The following is a 20,775-nucleotide window of genomic DNA, read 5'->3' on the forward strand; positions in this document are numbered from 1 at the left end:
AAAGGATGCTATTACCTTCTTGGATTTTGCCATGCTCTATGTTTTAGTCCCTGATCTATCTTCCCTGTTCATGGTGCTGGTACTTTTTTTTAAATAAATATTATATTTTTATTCATTAAATTATTGTGATACAAACACAACACAGAGTATTACAGAATATTACTCCACACAATACCCTACAGATTTCCAACCCACCCCGCCCACCCTCCAGATCCAAGGAACATAAAAAAATCTACACATTAATTCCAGACACCCCAATGCTCCTCCCATTTACATAGTTGGTTCTGCTTTTTAGATCTTATCGTCTCATACATTTTGATTTTAAGAACAATGTTTCTCCATTCCTAAAATGAGGGGGGGGGGTGTCTCTGCCATCCATTTCCTTGCAATAACTAGTTGAGCTAGCACTAAAACTCTCAAAATGAGACGTATTTGCGTTTGCGAAAACGTAGCCATTGCCAGATCTTCAGTACAATTCAAAAATACCAACTGAACAGATTTCAAGAATCTCCCGATCTAGCTTGGATGCAACTTCTTTAACTAATATGAAATAACTTCTTTAATCAATAGCAGGGCACTCCCATACCATATGCAAAAACCCTGCCACCGTATATTGGCATCTATGGCATTTTGCCTCCTGTTTTAAACCCATTTTATAAAGTGGGGTAGGAGTATAATACAAACGATGCATAATATTGCACTGAACCATAAGATGATTTGCACAAACCGAAGTCTCCTTCCCATTCTTATACATATTCACCCATTTCTCCTAATTTATTGTGCCCAAATCCTTATTCCAACCACTTTGACTTGTGAAAACAGTGTTTTGTAAACTTATAATTATTTTATAAATACTTGACAGGGAAGCCCTAACTGCATTCATCTCAAGAGTACATTATAAAGCAAAGTTCTTTTGAACCCTGAACAAATTTTTGTCCTGGATTTTAGTGCTAGCATGCCATAATTGATAATACCTATATCCGAATGTATTATTTACCCCATAAGTTGATTGTAAATCCTCAAAAGGAATTAATTGTAAAAATGTGACCTACCCGTGTAATACCAATGTTTCCCAAAAACTATACTCGGGAATTATCATAAATTGTTTATAATTATAGTTATTCCAAATCTGGGTGAAAGAAACTGGGCACTTAATCCCACACAGCCTCTTAAAATCCGCCCAACTTTTAGAGTGTAAGCTACTAATATGTGGGGACTTAAACCACCCATGGTTCATGTGCCCAGATTCCAAAAGTTCAAAAATATTATGCCTGTTTCCAACTGCGTTATCAAGTAAAATCTTAAAGACAGCAGAATTCTGTCAGCCCACCATAAATTGGAGTTGCGTGGCCACAAAGTAACCCTGCATCCCTCTCTTACCTTTATCCATAAGTACTTCTGTTTGATCGTGACCCTTTTCAAATAACATCCTTGATAATTATTTCAGCTTAAAGACCCTGCTAATGATTCATATCGGACAAGATGCTAAGACATATAAAAATTGAGGCTTCAGAACCATTTTCACAAGGGATATTCTCTCGCTCCTCGAAAGGAGAAGTTTACCCCACATATGAACCTTAGCTCTAGTTTTCAAAATCAATGGCATAATATTCAAAGAGATATGATTTTCCATATTACCATCTATCTTAATCCCCAGATATTCATAGTGTTGTGAGGGACTCAAGAAATAATTTTCCGGATCACTAAAAATCTATTGCATCCAATGGTAGAAGAGTTGATTTTTCCCAATCAATTGCTAACCCAGATAACAAACCAAATTCTTCTATCACCTGAATGGCCCTCGGGACAGACCTCACTGCATAATAAAACATCATCCGCATATAAATGGATTTTGTTCCTCATCCCTCCACAACCGAATCCAGAAATATACTCATCCTCTCTTATTAGAATCGCCTAAGGTTCAATAAATAAGGGAACAAGAGTGGAGAAAGGGGACTCGCCTGCCGAGTTCCTCTAAAGAGCTCAAAAGGGTGAGATAGATCCCCACCTACAATGACTCCATCTGTGGGGGATGTAGAAATATGTTATATGCTGTGTATGGTCTCTGGAGGTCTCACGACTTATATGTGGGTCCTACTGGGACTTTGAGACTTGTTGGTTGAAGTTCCTCAGGCAGCCTATTGTGTAATGGCAGCTAACATCTCTTTACAATAAAATGTCTGCAACAAATTATCATGTGTAATCACTCTCAGGAGATGACAGAACAAACAAAACAGGGGAACTATACAACACCTTCACCATATCTATAAAATAACATCCAATCCCAAATTTTGCCATAACCCTCTAGTGAGAAACCCACTCCACCCTGTCAAATGCCTTAGTAGCGTCTAAAGACAGGATGAAGTGGCTTCCACCCCGGCCCAACTGTATATAGCCAGCAATCTATGAATATTGTTATCCCCATTCCTACCAGGGACGAAGCCATTTTGATCCTCATGGATTATAAAATGTATGAGCTTTTTAAGCCTGTTTGCCAGTATTTTCGCATTTAGTTTGATATCTGTGTTAAGAAGGAATATAGGTCAGTAAGCCTCCCTGTCACAAGGATTTTTCCCTTTTTTTTTTGGATAAGTGCTATAATGGCTTCTGACATTTATTTTGAGATGTTCCCCTCACTTTTTGCAGATTTTTATACTTCCCACAACAGGGGTAAAATTACATTCCCAAACTTTTTGTAGATTTCAAAAGGCAATAGAGCCGCTCTAGGGGAAAAGTTTCCTGAGAAGAAAAGCAGTGCTTCTTTCATCTCCTCAATCGATATAAGGGCATCAAGCATCTACATTCCCTCCTTACAGAGGGCGGGGAATGGAATCTGGGCAAGATAACTATTGAGGGCAGTAAGAGCTAAACCAGTGGCAGATCCATACAAACTTGAGAAATATTCCTGAAACTCCCCCTTGACATCCTCCCTATCATAAACCCATTCTCCCATCTGACGTCTAATACACACAATACTATTCGAAGATCTTTGATTATTAACAGTTTGGGACAGCAGTTTGCCTGGTTCACCTGCCTCACCGAAATAGCTTTGCCCAGCGAAAAATATTTAATTCTGGGATTTTTGGAATAACAAGCCCTCCTGTTCCTTTTGTTTCTCATTTAAAATCCCCCAAGATGCCTCAGACTGATCTGTCAGGAAGGCCTTCTCCGCATCCAACTAAATAGGGGAAGAAAAAGTACACTGTAATGATGGGGGTAAGGAAACAGACAAGTGAGCCCTAATCTACCCGCCACTCAGTCCCTGCCTACTTGCAACGACCCGCCCTAGGTGACGGGGTACAACTGGGCGACGGTCCCTACGCTCAATAAGTGCACGACAGACAAACAGACAAGGCTACACAGAAGTAAGGGAAAAGGGGCAGTTGCCTACGGCAACACCGTGAGCAACAAGAGAGGTGAACGAGCCGAGTCAAACCAGGAGTGTACGAGGTACCAAACGCAGAGCAGGAGAGTAGTGAACAAGCCGAGTCAAACCAGGAGTGTACGAGGTACCAAACGCAGAGCAGGAAAGTAGTCAGTAAGCGAGGGTCAATATGAAGCAGGGACAAGTAGTTCAAGAAGTTGCAGCAGGGCCAGGAAACCAACAGAGAAGAATCACAAGCAAGGAGGAACAGGAAAGGCAGGTATAAATAGACAGAGGGCGGGAGCTAGCTCCGTCTGGCCAGGCTGTGATAGGCTCTCCCACTCCTAAGCCTGCCATCCTGAGTGGTGGAAGATGGAGTCAGTCTCACAGACCTAGAAGCAGGTGCAGACTGATTACCTATGGGCGTGGATACAGAAGCTGTGCCTGTCAGATCCTTAACATACACAAAGCGCACATAGTGCATCAACCAGTAAAGGAAGAAAAGGCAATTAGGTGATCAGTTGCGCTGACCTGGTATTATTGTGCTGGGAACACAACAATCCATATGTGTGTTTCTCCAAATGGTGCTACAGCCTCTGTTCCGAACTGGATCGTAGTGTCCAGATGTTTATATATAGAGAACGTTTTGGGAAAAAATACAGATTGTCCCCCTGGCGCTGCTCGATTTAGTCAGTTATTTTTACCAAGAAAATGGTTCTCAAGTAATGTATTTTCATAACATTTATTGTATAAGTATGCAAAACGTTTCAAATCCAGTCTGGCTTCTACATCAGGCATAATACAATGGTGTTGGTTCCACTTGCAAGGGGTAATATACATAAGAAAACCACTAAAATAGTGCATTGCCATGGTGAGGTGTCATATGCAAATCACTAAGACCATGTGACTCTGACACAACATATTGCCAAGCTGTCATCCAATTGGTGGTTACATTTTCATAATGAAAACAGAAGAAAGTGTTTATATGCTACAAGCCTACAACGTTACAATGTTCTCTAACAAGCTGTAGCTTGATGTATATGGCTGGGGATGTTGTGTTCACTACTTTCGCTCGTACTTTACATCTTGTAGTGTGGTCAAGTGTTTGAGTTCCGGACTGCAGCCCTGCTAACGGGCTGAACTGAGGCCAATGCCTCAAAAGACAAAGACAATCCCTTAAAAAGGCAATTCCTTAAAAGACAGTTTCTGTGGTGGATATTGTTGATGGTGTAGTTGTAAAACTGGTTCTAAAAATCGATCGCTGCACCTACTTGTGCTGAATAACCCAGGTTCAAACAATGGGCTTACCGGCTGATGATTCTGACAGCTACGGGTGCTTCATATGGCAAATCTGGGGTCACCAGGAGGATCAGGGACGTGTTGACTGTGTGACGCTATGTGTAGAGAATCCGCAAACTCCTCAGAGAATGAGAATGTGAAGAGGTAACCATGGTCACCAGCGATGCCGGCTGCTCCACTACTGCAGCCTATAAGGCTCAAAAACGTGTGCGCGCAGTCAGGAGCTTTTGGCCGCGAGCAGCGGGGACCTGCTGTCCAACGTCTGTGTGTGAGTGGTTATAGGTTCAGAATCTGTATATATTATCTGAGTCTGAAAAAAGACCATTGGAAGATTGATATAAACAGGCTTTACATGTCCCTGCTGTACATTTGGTCAGCTGTGGTGTTAGATTAATGGAGGGTCACACTAGTTAATAGGAATCAATATTCTACATTTCTGGGAAGTGAAGAGTTTTTTCTTTTCTTGTATTTAGCTGCAGTTCCTTTTATTGAGACTAGTATTTTCCCCGGTGGGCTGATAAGATAATTTGTTGCGTACGGTTGGGAGGAGGGTAAATCTTGATAATGTGGATTACGCTTTGAATATTCAATGATGGTCTCTGTGACTTAATTGGACCATGGGGTACTAGGGTATTCAGTTTGTATATCCGGTACACCTCTCCCTTGCACAAAGAGTCAAACCTCTATACTTGGTTTGGTAGGTGTGCTATCTATAAGATGAATGTCCTCTCCAGATTTCTGTACATCCTATAGGTACTCTAAAACTATGTACCTGTCTTTTACGTTAAAATAGTATCAAGGGACCTTAATAGATTTATTTGAGTTATAAAGCTAGTACGCATCTCTCACTGTACGTTCATATACTATAGGCTTAGGGGCGGTTGGGCCTTTTGACCTTCAGAAATACTCTAAAGCATGCCACCTTCAAAGAGTAATAGACTGGTGCAGCCATAGTTCCTATAATTGCTGGGTTACCCTGAAACAGCCTCATTCCTCAATTCTGTTAGACTCCCTACCATAAGTGGCTTACTCTTCTCCCCTGCTACCTTATGTCACACCACACAATAGGATCTATTCTTTGAGTCTGTAACAGGGTTTTTCCACATAATCTAACTTCACCTCTACCTCGCCCCTATTCCCCATCTTGGGCAATCAAGCCTTTCTTCCAGGATATATGGATAACTTTTTCCATATCGGGCTCTCATGGGTTACCTCCCTAAAACAGTAGACCCGGTTCTCATAAATGCTACAGTAATGCCAATTGTAAAGGAACATTTGCAGAGGGCATAAGAGACTCAAAGCAGAATTTTAAATCGGTGTGCAAGAGTCAGGAATTTCAGTCCTGGGAATAAAGTCCTACTCTTTAGTACCCACTGTAGAAAGTAAGTTCTTGGCCAAATGGCACGGCCCCTATGAGGTTGTAAAAAAGGTTGGTGACGTAAACTACAAAGTTCACCAACCAGGGAGAAGGAAAACTTCTCAAGTTTATCATGTAAAGTTGATCAAGCCATGGAAAGGGTTGGCCTCAAACACTGTGAAATGTATTATGCTGCAACCAATCCCTCAGGTAAAAATAGGTGAAATCCTCTCAGCGTCACAACAAAAGGAAGCCAAAGAATTCCTGCAGGAAATCAAACATAAGTTTTCTGACATACAAGGGCATAAACACCTTAATAAACAATATATAGAAACTGAGCCCAGAACTAAAATAAATCTTAAGCCATACTGAATTCCAGTGGCACTTAGGAAAGCGGTGTCAAATGAGGTTAAACGTTTGCTTCAACTGGATGTAATCGAGGAGTACAAAAGCGAGTGGGCAAGCCCAATTGTCCTAATTTCAAAGCCAAATGGTATGTGGAGGTTTTGTACTTACTTTAAAAAACTGAATGAGGTTTTATAATGTGACGCTTACCCCATGTCTAGGGTGGATTAACTGATTTAGAGGTTGGGTAATGCAAGATATATAGCAGCGCTTGATCTTGCAAAGGGTTAACAGATGAGGCGAAAGAAAAAAAACCTTCTCAACAACAACTGTTTTGTTGCAGTATAGCCTTTCGGTTGCATGGAGACCCTGCTACTTTTGGAGGTTAATGGAAGGGCCGGCCTTAGGGGTGTGTGACTTGTGCCATTGTACAGGGCGCATCACTCCAGCAGGTGGAAGTAAGTGCTGCACTGGCTCCCTTCCCCAGCTTGAATCTCAGAAGCTGCCTTTCCGCCGGGCGCTTCTTCTCTCAGTGGCGTCGCTACAGCTGTAGCAGCCACAGCATCTGCTAGTGGTGACACCAGGCATGAGGGTGCCCATGCTGCCCATCAGGACAGGCCCCCCATGGCCAGCGGCACCACTAGCAACTGCTGTGGCTGCTACAGCGGTAGCGACACCACATTCAATAGTATCTGCATCCTTAGAATGCAAATACTAATGAACACTATAGCAGAGCAAGGAGGTATCTCCCTGCTCTGCCATCTACTAGCGTCACTGTAGCTCCCTGAAGGAGCTAAATCCCCATGTGGCTGGGGATTCAGCTCCAGGAGAAGCCACACAGGGATTCTGCTCCTTCAGGGAGCTACAGTGGCGCTATCTACAGCAGGAAGGAGGGTTCTATTTACAAGGGGGCAGTGTGGCACTACCAACAAGGGGGTTTCTGGCACAACATACAAGGGGTTTATGTGGCACTACCTACAAGGCGTTTGTGTGGCACTACCTACAAGGCGTTTGTGTGGCACTACCTACAAGGGGGCTGTGTGGCACTACCTACAAGGGGGCTTTGTGGCACTACCTATAAGGGGGCTGTGTGGCACTACCTACAAGGGGGCTGTGTAGCACTACCTACAAGGGGGCTGTGTTGCACTACCTACAAGGGGGCTGTGTGGTACTACCTAAAAGGGGGCTGTGTGGCACTACCTACAAGGGGCTGTGTGGCACTACCTACAGGGGGCTGTGTGGCACTACCTACAAGTGGACTGTGTGGCACTACATACAAGGGGGCTCTGTGGCAATACCTGCAAGGGGGCTGTGTGCACTACCTACAGGGGGGCTGTGTGGCATTACCTACAAGGGGCTGTGTGGCACTACCTACAAGGGGCTGTGTGGCACTATCTACAGAGGGCTGTGTGGCACTATCTACAGGGGGCATTTGTGAGTGGTGGGCTGATGGTCATTTTACTGTGAGTGGGGGCTGATGGTCATTTTACTGTGAGTGGCGGGCTGATGGTCATTTTACTGTGAGTGGGGGGCTGATGGTCATTTTACTGGGGGGCTGATTTTTTTTCCAAGGGTGCTTCAAGTCCGAAATGGTTGGGAAACTCTTTACTAGGTTATAGGATCACGCCGGCCTGTGCAAGGATCCCGTCGTCTGCATTGTGGAGCAGCTCACTTCGTTGTGGGAATGGGGCCTAGGTGAGTAAAAAAAAATTTGTTTGGGTGGCATTGTCTACAAGGGGAGGTGGGTGCTATATGGCACTGTCTACATTAGGAGGTGGGGGCTATATGGAACTGTCTACATGGGGAGGTGGGGGATCATGGCACTGTCTACAGGGGGGCTGTGTGTGGCAGCCAGGAGAGGGGGGCAATTATACTGTGTGGAAGCCACTAAGCGGATATTATATTGTGTAGGGGCACTACAGGGGGCAATATACTGTGTGTGCACAATTAAAAGACAAAATACTGTGTCCTTGAAGGGGTTATAATATATTATTATTATACTGTATGGGGGCACTAAAGGGGCATTATACTGTGAGGGGCATTATACTTTTTTATGGGGCATTTTTTTTATGATGAGGTGGGGCGCCGAAAGATCATTTCAAACGGGGCGCCATCTATCCTAAGGACGGCCCTGGTTGATGGACTTAATATTGCAGCCACATCGTAAATATGCAGCTGTCTACCTGGATGATGTGGTCATTTCTAGTTTAGATTTAAAAAGTCACCTCTGTAAACTTCAGGGCGTACTGGATTCCATAAGTGATACAGGCCTTATAATAAAACCTGAGAAATGAGCATTAGGATTAGAGGAAGCCAGACAACTTGGGTAAATCATTGGCAAAGGGTTAATCAAGCCACAGGTTAACAAAATTGAGGCAATACTGAATACTAGACCTTTGTCAAAGAAACAGGTCTTGTTTTGTTTTTTTTTGCCATCACTGGCTACTATAGTAAATTTGTGTAAAATATTGCCTCAATTGCAGCTCCATTGACTGACTTGATAAAAAGGTGGGAAGTCAGTAATGTTGACATGAATCGCAGAGGCAAAAAATGCTTTTCAAAGCCTAAAGTCTGCTTTATGCCAACAGCCAGTGCTCATTACCTCTTATTTTAGGTAGGAGTTTCTGGTCCAAACAGATGCTTCTGATGCATGTTTTGGTGCGGTACTGTCAGAAGTGGTGAATAGGGAGAAACACACGTTCATGTACTTGAGCTGGAAGTTGACTCCTGATGAAAAAATTAAGCTTGGCAGTCAAGTAGGCACTTGAATCACAGTATTACCACCTTAGTAAAAAGTTTAGACTATGCCCCGCTGGCATGGATGAAGCAAAACAAAGAAAAAATGCAGGTGTGACTAAAAATATATAAAAAACATTTTGGAAGTGGTAATACAAAGTTGCACTAAAGTAAAGTGTTTAAATAGGTTCCCATTTGGAGAGTCAGGACTACAGGAGCGAATTTCCAGAAATTAGTTTGGGGTCCGAGTCTATCGATCCGGCCGTCAGATTCGTTTCGGTCTTAATAAATTTGTATCATTCGCCAATTTTTGGTGGCACTATCAGTTATATATGTAAAACTATTAGCGATGTCTGACATCTGTTTTAGAAGGCAGCAGCCCGCTGTCAGCACGAGGATTAATATTATTGTAGAAGATTTGTCATATGACTGACATCCACTGAGTCATCATGATAGGCTGTGCTAGAGGGAGATCTGCCTGCAAGGCATTATGGGGAAGCCTGCCGGGCCACCGCCCTTAGGACATGTAATCCTTCTTCTTTGTCTACTTGCCTTCTTCTGATCTTTAAAATGGCGGCCGCCGTCTTGAGCAATTTGTGCGGGAGGACTCCCAAAAGTTTCGGATTCGCTAAAATGCCACATTTTTGGGAAATTTGCAATGAAGAATCAATTCGCTTGTCTCAAATCCAGATTCCTAACTAACTTCAAACCCCAGACCAGACACCATTTATACAAAAGATCCCTAAATCAGACCCCCAATACCAGACCCCAAAATTAGTTTCAGACCCCAGACCAGACCCCTAAATAATTTTTTATACCCAGACCAGACTTTTAACCTAATTCAGACCCTGGATCAGATTTAGGGGAGATTCACACGAACGTTGCGTTTTTGCGCGCGCAAACAACGCAGCGTTTTGCGAGCGCAAAAACCATTTGACAGCTGCGTGTGTCATGCGTGTCTGATGCGCGGCTGCGTGATTTTCGCGCAGCCGGCATCATAGAGATGAGGCTTGTCAACGCCCGTCACTGTCCAAGGTGCTGAAAGAGCTAAATCTTTCAGCACCCTCGACAGTGAATGCCGAACACAACAGCGAAAAACCTGTAAAAAAAAAAGATAAAGTTCCTACTTACCGAGAACTTCCCGGCCGTTGCCTTGGTGACGCGTCCTTGGTGACGCGTCCTTGGTGACGCGCCTCTCTTGACATCGGGCCCCACCTCCCTGGATGACGCAGCAGTCCAAGTGACCGCTGCAGCCTGTGATTGGCTGCAGCCTGTGCTTGGCCTGTGATTGGCTGGAGCTGTCACTTGAACTGAAGTGTCATCCCGGGAGGTCGGACTGCAGGAAGGAGACAGGAGTAATCGGTAAGTTAGAACTTCGTTTTTTTTTTACAGGTTAATGTATTTTGGGATCGCAAGTCACTGTCCATGGTGCTGAAACAGTTTAACTCTTTCAGCACCATGGACAGTGACTATCTCCTGACGTCGCGTACCGATAATTTTTTTGCCGGGATCGGCCAAAACGAGTTTGGCCGAACCCGGTGAAGTTCGGTACGCTTGTCCGGCTTCGCTCATCGCAAAGACACTCCGTTTGGATGTTCGGAAACAGAAAAGCACGTGGTGCTTTTCTGTTTTCATTCATCCTTTTCACTGCTGTTGCGCGAATCACGCTCGTCCCACGGAAGTGCTTCCGTGTGGTACGCGTGATTTTCACGCACCCATTGACTTCAATGGGTGCGTGATGCGCGAAATACGCAGAGTTATTGAACCTGTCGCGCTTTTTGCGCAGCAGACAAACGCTGCGCAAAAAGCACGGACTGTCTGTACTGCCCCATAGACTTGTATTGGTCCATGCGTGCCGCGTGAAAACCACGCGGCCCGCACGGACCGAATACACGCTCGTGTGAATCCCCCCTTACAGTGAAGGAAATAAGTATTTGATCCCTTGCTGATTTTGTAAGTTTGCCCACTGTCAAAGACATGAACAGTCTGGAATTTTTAGGCTAGGTTAATTTTACCAGTGAGAGATAGATTATATAAAAAAAAAAAAAAGAAAATCACATTGTCAAAATTATATATATTTATTTGCATTGTGCACAGAGAAATAAGTATTTGATCCCTTTGGCAAACAAGACTTAATACTTGGTGGCAAAACCCTTGTTGGCAAGCACAGCAGTCAGACATTTTTTGTAGTTGATGATGAGGTTTGCACACATGTTAGATGGAATTTTGGCACACTCCTCTTTTCAGATCATCTGTAAATCATTAAGATTTCGAGGCTGTCGCTTGGCAACTCGGATCTTCAGCTCCCTCCATAAGTTTTCGATGGGATTAAGGTCTGGAGACTGGCTAGGCCACTCCATGACCTTAATGTGCTTCTTTTTGAGCCACTCCTTTGTTGCCTTGGCTGTATGTTTCTGGGTCATTGTCGTGCTGGAAGACCCAGCCACGAGCCATTTTTTATGTCCTGGTGGAGGGAAGGAGGTTGTCACTCAGGATTTGACGGTACATGGCTCCATCCATTCTCCCATTGATGCGGTGAAGTAGTCCTGTGCCCTTAGCAGAGAAACACCCCCAAAACATAATGTTTCCACCTCCATGCTTGACAGTGGGGACGGTGTTCTTTGGGTCATAGGCAGCATTTCTCTTCCTCCAAACACGGCGAGTTGAGTTAATGCCAAAGAGCTCAATTTTAGTCTCATCTGATCACAGCACCTTCTCCCAATCACTCTCAGAATCATCCAGATGTTCATTTGCAAACTTCAGACGGGCCTGTACATGTGCCTTCTTGAGCAGGGGGACCTTGCGGGCACTGCAGGATTTTAATCCATTACGGCGTAATGTGTTACCAATGGTTTTCTTGGTGACTGTGGTCCCAGCTGCCTTGAGATCATTAACAAGTTCCCCCCGTGTAGTTTTCGGCTGAGCTCTCACCTTCCCCAGGATCAAGGATACCCCATGAGGTGAGATTTTGCATGGAGCCCCAGATCGATGTCGATTGACAGTCATTTTGTATGTCTTCCATTTTCTTACTATTGCACCAACAGTTGTCTCCTTCTCACCCAGCGCCTTACTTATGGTTTTGTAGCCCATTCCAGCCTTGTGCAGGTCTATGATCTTGTCCCTGACATCCTTAGAAAGCTCTTTGGTCTTGCCCATGTTGTAGAGGTTAGAGTCAGACTGATTTATTGAGTCTGTGGACAGGAGTCTTTTATACAGGTGACCATTTAAGACAGCTGTCTTTAATGCAGGCACCAAGTTGATTTGGAGCGTGTAACTGGTCTGGAGGAGGCTGAACTCTTAATGGTTGGTAGGGGATCAAATACTTATTTCTCTGTGCACAATGCAAATAAGTATATATAATTTTGACTATGTGATTTTTTTTATTTTTTTTTATATAATCTATCTCTCACTGGTAAAATTAACCTAGCCTAAAAATTCTAGACTGTTCATGTCTTTGACAGTGGCCAAACTTACAAAATCAGCAAGGGATCAAATACTTATTTCCTTCACTGTAGATCCCAGACCAGATAAAAAAAGAAGCCGGAAGCAAGGAGGGTAAGCTTATCATCCGTTATCTATGGGTTTAATCCAATGGATAAAAAACTATTTATTTTATTATTATTTTTTTAATCTGAAGGGGGCCCCATCTGCACTTTGTACCCAGGGAAGTTCCGCAGTAGCCCCAACCTAGCTATTCCTTGTTTAGGCCTCTAGCAATATAATAGAGCTGTCATTTGTTATTATATTTCCCACCCTCTACTTATAATGAGCTAAATCTGTCACAGTCTACACAGTAAAGCTAAAAAGTGAGCTGGTATGAAAACTGGAAAAATTCAAAATTTATTTTATATGAATAGTCACATAGAAAATAAAATCCACCAACAATGTTCAATAAATGTATTCTTTTTTATAATCGAAAAAACATGATCTAAATAATAGGTAATTTTTTGGATGATACAGTACATTCCCATCCCTTCAAAGAAGTTGTCCAGTGATTGGATATTATATTTCTTTGCTAGATCACACAAAGCATGTAACATCAATATCTAGACAAAGGAGTAATTTTTTTAAAATGTTTCCAACCAAAAACTGTTATATTTGGAGAAATTGAATATTAAAAATGTAATATTATTGTGGGACAACCCCTCTAAATCTTGTCATTTCTTGACATTTTTGGTTTCTAACTTTATCCTTTTGTTTAGAGAATACTATTATTGACTTCTCATCATAATGAGAATTTAAAAAAAGCAAAAAAAAAGCTACATTTTCCATTAGATAACAGTTTCATACAATTGATGTTGTTCTTTTATTGTAAGTGCAATTGTCTCTTTTATGGAAATGGCTGATGACGTGATACAATAAAATTGCTTATCCCTGTACAAACTTGATAAGAAATACTGTATAACATAAAGCGAATTCACGCCGCTGATTTTATTTAATCGTTTTTTTTTCCTATTTTGTAAAACTAAAACTCATGAGTCTTTCTATAGTTCCATAGTCTCCATATAGTTTCATCTGTTCTATTAGGATCCATACCGTGCATAATGCTGTGTCTTAGAAAAACTAAAAGTGCATCAGGACGCAGATACAGTTGAATTCAATGCTGGAGCAAAGAGCTGACGGCTTCTTGCTCCATAATTCACTATGCGGGGAGCCGTGATCGGGGTTTAAGTTTTCTGCCACACTAGCTAATTTGTTCACGTCTTGGTGGGAGGAGGAGTTTATATTGTGTGTGAATAATCCCTCTGGGGATTCGATCATCTGGTATGGATACTACATAGACAACCTTCTTATTGTATAAAGTTGCGATGTGCAGTCCATACCAGTTTTAATTAAGTATCTTAACCCCTTCAGGACTGAGCCTGTTTTGGCCTTGTGGACGCAGGCGATTTTTTCAAATCTGACATGTGTCACTTTATGTGGTAATAGCTTGGGAATGCTTTTACCTATCCAAGCGATTCTGAGATTGTTTTCTCGTGACATATTGTACTTTACGTCTGTGAAAAAATTTGGTCGATAAATTCAGTATTTATTTATAAAAAACACCAAAATTTAGAGAAAATTTGGAAAAAATTTCATTTTTCTAAATTTGAATGTATCTGCTTGTAAAACAGACAGTAATACCACACAAAATAGTCACTAGTTAACATTCCCCATATGTCTACTTTATGTTTGCATAGTTTTTTGAACGTCCTTTTATTTTTCTAGGACATTACAAGGCTTAGAACTTTAGCAGCAATTTCTCACATTTTCAAGAAATTTCCAAAACCTATTTTTTACAAGGACCAGTTCAGTTCTGAAGTGGCTTTGAGGGCCTTATATATTAGAAACTCCCCATAAATCACCCCATTTTAAAAACTTCACCCCTCAAAGTATTCAAAATAGCATTCAGAAAGTTTCTTAACCCTTTAGGCGTTTCACAAAAATTAAAGCAATGTAGAGGTGTGATTTACAAATGTAATTTTTTTTGCAGAAATTCATTTGTAATAGAAAAATTTCTGTAACACACAAAGTTTTACCAGAGAAATACAACTCAATATTTATTGCCCAGATTCTGCAGTGTTTAGAAATATCCCACATGTGGCCCTAGTGTGATAATGGACTGAAACACAGGCCTCAAAAGCAAAGGAGCACCAGGAGGATTTTGAAGCCTCCTTTTCATTACAATATATTTTAGGCTCCATGTCTGGTTTGAAGAGGTCTTGTGGTGCCTAAACAGTGGAAACCCCCAAAAAGTGACCCCATTTTGGAAACTACACCCCTCAAGGAATTTATCTAGTTGTATAGTGAGCATTTTAACCCCACAGGTTTTTTGCTGAATTTATTGGCGTTAGTCTGTGAAAATGAAAATTTACATTTCTTCTGAAGAAACATAGACATTTTTAATTTTTGCAAGAAATAAAGGAGAAAAAGCGCCCCAACATTTGTAAAGAAATTTATCCTGATTACGGCAATACCCCATATGTGGTCATAAACTTATATTTGAACGCATTACAGCCCTCAGAAGGGAAGGAGCGCCATTTGGGTTTTGGAGCTCAAATTTTGCTATAATGGTTTTCGGTGCCATGTCCCATTTGCAACGCCCTGGAGGGACCAAAACAGCAGAAACCCCCCCAAAAGTGACCCCATTCACTATCAGAATCCAAGAGAGCAAATGCCTCTTCAGTGGTATATAACTTGCGTGCCATTTTTTACGTATTTTTTTTTTTACTTATTTTTTGTAACAGTTTTAATAAAAGTAACAAAGAAAAAGTCCAATAATCCATTGATCAATAAATTTATGTACAACCCTAAGGCCCTGTTCACACAGAGTTTTTTTACGAGTTTTTTGGCGCGGAAACCGCTCCGCAAAACTCGTCAAAAACCGCCCAACAATGTCTCCCATTGATTTCAATGGGAGTTGGACGAGCTTTTTTACCGTGAGCAAAAAAAACACATTGCGGTAAAAAGAAGCGACATGACCTATCTTGAGGCGGTTTCCGCCTCCAAAACCCCATTTCAGTCAGTCAGAAGGGTAAAAAATACACCTCGACGAGTGTTTTGGCGAGTTTTTGTCAAACCACTGTGCAAAAAACGTCTGGAGCAGTTTTTGCAAGAGGAATTTTCCTCCTGCAAAAAACTCAGTGTGAACACAGCCTAACAATGAATAAATGTATTTAGAATTTACATACAATTTAATTTTTTGACGTGTAAAATATATGAAGAGATTTATAGAAGTATATGTGTGTATACGTATATATTACATGTACGTATATATCTATATGATGATATAGATATATAACATCCCTAATTATTAATTTTTAGTATTAACAAATTTCAAATATATGTCTATATATAATACATATTACGTGTGTATGTGTGTATATATATATAATGTGTGTGTGTGTATATATATATATATATATATATATATATATACACACACACACACACACACATTATAATCCCTAATTGATTACTAACTAATTAATTGTCCTAGTCTGAGTACTATCTACCTACACTATAACTAGCTGCCTACACTACACTATCTATGTGGAGGTGTTTTTGTGTGTTTTTTACAGTCGGTGTGTCTTTATAGGAGACACACAGCAGCTGCTCGGCACAGCTTCTTCTCCCGCACTGTCTCAGAACGATCTGACAGGGAGGGAGGAGAAACATTGTAACGAACAGCACAGAAAGTTTGTTGCTGCAACAAACTTTGCTGTGAACACCATGATAGCTTTATCATGGTGATCACGTCATCAGGACCGACACCAATCCCGTCCTGATGTCTTCTCTCAGCACTTAGGCTGCTAGTAGCAGCGTGTGCTGAGAGATTCAGAGCCCAGGGAGAGCGCTGTGCACTCTGTTCTGGCACCACGTGGATTAACGGGCTGCAGGACAAAAGCCCAGCACGGCAGCCCGTTAATCTACGTGGGCTGGTCGTGAAGGGGTTAATAACAATTCATTGAACCTTAGATTCACGGAAACATCTTCTCTGGATAGCAAACATTTTTGAGGAAATATTATGTTAGATGCATAGAGTTGTCCTCCATCTCATACCATAAACTCCATTTCTCTAGGTGAGCTTATCCAAAAAAGAAGAGCTTGTTGTGATGACATTACATACCAAACTAAACGGGGTCTGTGAGAGACTAAACAATAAGGGCTACAAGCCCAAGATACTGGATCGCGCAACAGTCATCATGGAGGATGGAATGCAAAAATCCCTGCAATTTCATAAGAACACTAATATCAAAAATAAAATTAAGTCGGTAACCACCTCTTTGTTTTTTACAACATACAGTTGTAACTTTAATGGAACAAAGAAAATATTTCTAGGAACCTACCAATTCTCTATAAGGACGAAAAATCAAGTTCTATTCTGGGAAAAGTTATTATTGTATTGCTCAGTGGTTTCCACCAGGGTGCCGCAGCGACACTCTGCTTATCCACTGCCATAAAAAAACAAAAAAAACGTTGCTTGTAGCAGATGCACGTCTGCTACAAGCTCCGCCCCCAACGCCTACTTATTAAACTATGCTTGTAGAAGATGTGACGCACGCACGTCTGCTACAAGCTCTGCCCTGGTGCTTACTTCTTCAACTACGCTTGTAGAAGACGTGACGCACGCATGTCTGCTACAAGAACCGCCCACCACTTCCTTCCAGAAGAGCAGACGGAGGGAGAGGAGCCATTAATGCTGGGCAGCGTAAGTATTCATTCCTTCTCCTGGGGTAAGCACACTTTTGTGCCGTTACAGTCACATCTCTATGATGTGGTTGTAGTGGTGTTATAGTGTGCTAAGTTCTGTCTGTGATGGTCACTTTACTGGGCGGGCTGATGGTCATTTTACTGGGGGGGGGGATGGCCATTTTACTGTGACTAGGGGTCTGATGGTCATTTTACTGTGAGTAGGGGGCTGATGATCATTATACTGTGAGTGGGGGGCTGATGGTTATTTTATTGTGATTAGGGGTCTGATGGTCATTTTACTGTGAGTGGGGGGCTGATCGTCATTTTACTGTGAGTAGGGGACTGATGGACATTTTACTGTCAGTGGGGGGCTGATGGTCATTATACTGTGAGCGGGGGGCTGATGGTCATTTTACTGTGAGTGGGGGGCTGATGGTCATTTTTCTGTGAGTGGGGTGCTGATGGTCATTTTACTGTGAGTGGCAGGCGGATGGTCATTTTACTTTGAGTGGGGGCTGATGGCCATTATACTGTGAGTGGGGGTGGAAGGTTATTTTACTGTGAGTGGGGGCTGATGGTCATTTTACTGTGAGTGGGGGGCTGATGGTCAAATTTTACTGTTAGTGGCGGGCGGATGGTCATTTTACTGTGAGTGGCGGGCTGATGGTCATTTTACTGTAAGTGGTGGGCTGATGGTAAATTTACTGTGAGTAGCGGGCTGATGGTAATATTACTGTGAGTGGGGGGCTGATCGTCATTATACTGTGAGTGGGGGATGATAGTCATTTTACTGTGAGTGGGGGGCTGTTGATCATTTTTCGGTGAGTGGCGGGCTGATGGTCATTTTACTCTGAGTAGGTTACTGATGGACATTTTACTGTCAGTGGGGGGGCTGATGGTCATTATACTGTGAGAGGGGGGCTGATGGTCATTTTACTGTGAGTGGTGGCTGATGGTCATTTTACTTTGAGTGGGGGCTAATGGTCCTTTTACTGTGAGTGGGGGCAGATGGTCATTTTACTTTGAGAGGGGAGCTGATGGTCATTTTACAGTGAGTGGGGGGCTGATGGTCATTTTACTGTGAGTAGCGGCTGATGGTCATTTTACTGTGAGTGGGGAGCTGATATTTGATAAGAACACTAATATCAAAAACAAAAATAAAATTAAGTTGGTATCCGCCTCTTTGTTTTTTACAACATACAGTTGTAACTTTGATGGAACAAAGAAAATCTTTCTAGGAACCTAACAATTCTCTATAAGGAGGAAAAATCAAGTTCTATTCTGGGAAAGGTTATTATTGTGTTGCTCAGTGGTTTCCACCAGGGTGCCGCAGCAACCTGGGGTGCTGTGAGAACCGTCCAGGGGGTGCAGCAACACTCTGCTTATCCACTGCCATAAAAAAAACAAAAAAACGCACGTCTGCTACAAGCTCCGCCCCCAACGCCCACTTATTAAACTATGAGACGCACGCACATCTGCTATAAGCTCTGCCCTGGTGCTTACTTCTTCAACTAAGCTTGTAGAAGACGTGACGCACGCATGTCTGCTACAAGAACTGCCCCCCACTTCCTTCCAGAAGAGCAGACGGAGGGAGAGGAGCCATTAATGCTGGGCAGCGTAAGTATTAATTCCTTCTCCTCGAGTAAGAACACTTTTGTGCCGTTACAGTCACATCTCTATGATGTGATTGTAGTGGCGTTATACTGTGCTAAGTTCTGTCTGCGATGGTCAGTTTACTGGGCGGGCTGATGGTCATTTTACTGGGGGGGGGGGAATGATGGCCATTTTACTGTGATTACGGGTCTAATAGTCATTTTACTGTGATTAGGGGTCTGATGATCATTTTACTGTGAGTGGGGGGCTGATGATCATTATACTGTGAGTGGGGGGGCTGATGGTTATTTTACTGTGAGTGGGGGGCTGATGGTCATTATACTGTACGTGGGGGTTGATGGTCATTTTACTGTGAGTGGGGGCTGATAGTCATTTTACTGTGAGGGGGCTGATGGTCATTTTTGTGTGAGTGGCGGGCTGAGGGTAATTTTACTGTGAGTGGGGGGCGGATGGTCATTTTACTGTGTGTGGGGGCTGATGGTCATTTTACTGTGAGTGGGGGCTGATGGTCATTTTACTGTGAGTGGCGGGTGGATGGTCATTTTACTGTAAGTGGCGGGCGGATGGTCATTTTACTGTAAGTGGGGGGCTGATGGTAAATTTACTGTGAGTGGAAGGCTGATGGTAATATTACTGTGAGTGGGGTGTTGATTGTCATACTGTGAGTGGGGGTTGATGATCATTTTACTGTGAGTTGGGGGCTGTTGATCATTTTTCAGTGAGTGGCGGGCTGATGGTCATTTTACTGTGAGTAGGTTACTGATGGACATTTTACTGTCAGTGGGGGGCTGATGGTCATTTTACTGTGAGTGGGGGCTGATGGTCCTTTTACTGTGAGTGGGGGCAGATGGTCATTTTACTTTGAGAGGGGGCTGATGGTCATTTTACAGTGAGTGGAGGGCTGATGGTCATTTTACTGTGAGTAGCGGCTGATGGTCATTTTACTCTGAGTGGGGGGCTGATGGTCCTCATACTGAGTGGGGGCTGATGGTAATTTTTCTGTGAGGGGAGGCTGATTGTCATTTTACTGTAAATAGGGGACTAATGGACATTTTACTGTGAGTGGGGGAGTTGATGGTCATTAAACTGTGAGTGGGGGGCTGATGGATGTTTTACTGTGAGTGGGTGGCTGATGGTCATTTTACTGTGAGTGGGGGGCTGATAGTCATTTTACTTTGAGTGGGGGCTGATGGTCATTTTACTGTGAGTGGGAGCTGATGGTCATTTTACTGTGAGTGGAGGGCTGATGGTCATTATACTGTGAGTGGAGGGCTGATGGTCATTCTACTGTGAGTGGGGGTTGATAGTTGTTTTCCTTTGAGTGGGGGCTGATGGTCATTTTTCTGTGAGTGGGGAGCTGATGGTCATTATGCTGTGAGTGGGGGTTGATAGTTGTTTTACTTTGAGTGGGGGCTGATGGTCATTTTACTGTGAGTGGGGGTTGATAGTTGTTTTACTTTGAGTGGGGGCTGATGGTCATTTTACAGTGAGGGGGGCTGATGGTCATTTTTCTGTGAGTGGCGGGCTGAAGGTAATTTTACTGTGAGTAGGGAAGTGATGGACATTTTACTGTGAGTGGGGGGCGGATGGTTTTTTTACTGTGAGTAGGGGCTGATTGTCATTTTACTGTGAGTGGCGGGCTGATGGTCATTTTACTGTGAGTAGGGGACTGATGGACATTTTACTGTCAGTGGGGGGCTGATGGTCATTATACTGTGAGTGGGAGGCTGACGGTCATTTTACTTTGAGTGGGGGCTGATGGTAATTTTACTGTGAGTGGGGGCTGATGGTAATTTTACCGTGAGTGGGGGCTGATGATCATTTTTCTGTGAGTGGGGTGCTGATGGTCATTTTACTGTGTGTGGGGACTGATGGCCATTATACT

This window comes from Rhinoderma darwinii, chromosome 1 (genome assembly GCF_050947455.1).
Source record: "Rhinoderma darwinii isolate aRhiDar2 chromosome 1, aRhiDar2.hap1, whole genome shotgun sequence".
Classification (NCBI taxonomy): domain Eukaryota; kingdom Metazoa; phylum Chordata; class Amphibia; order Anura; family Rhinodermatidae; genus Rhinoderma; species Rhinoderma darwinii.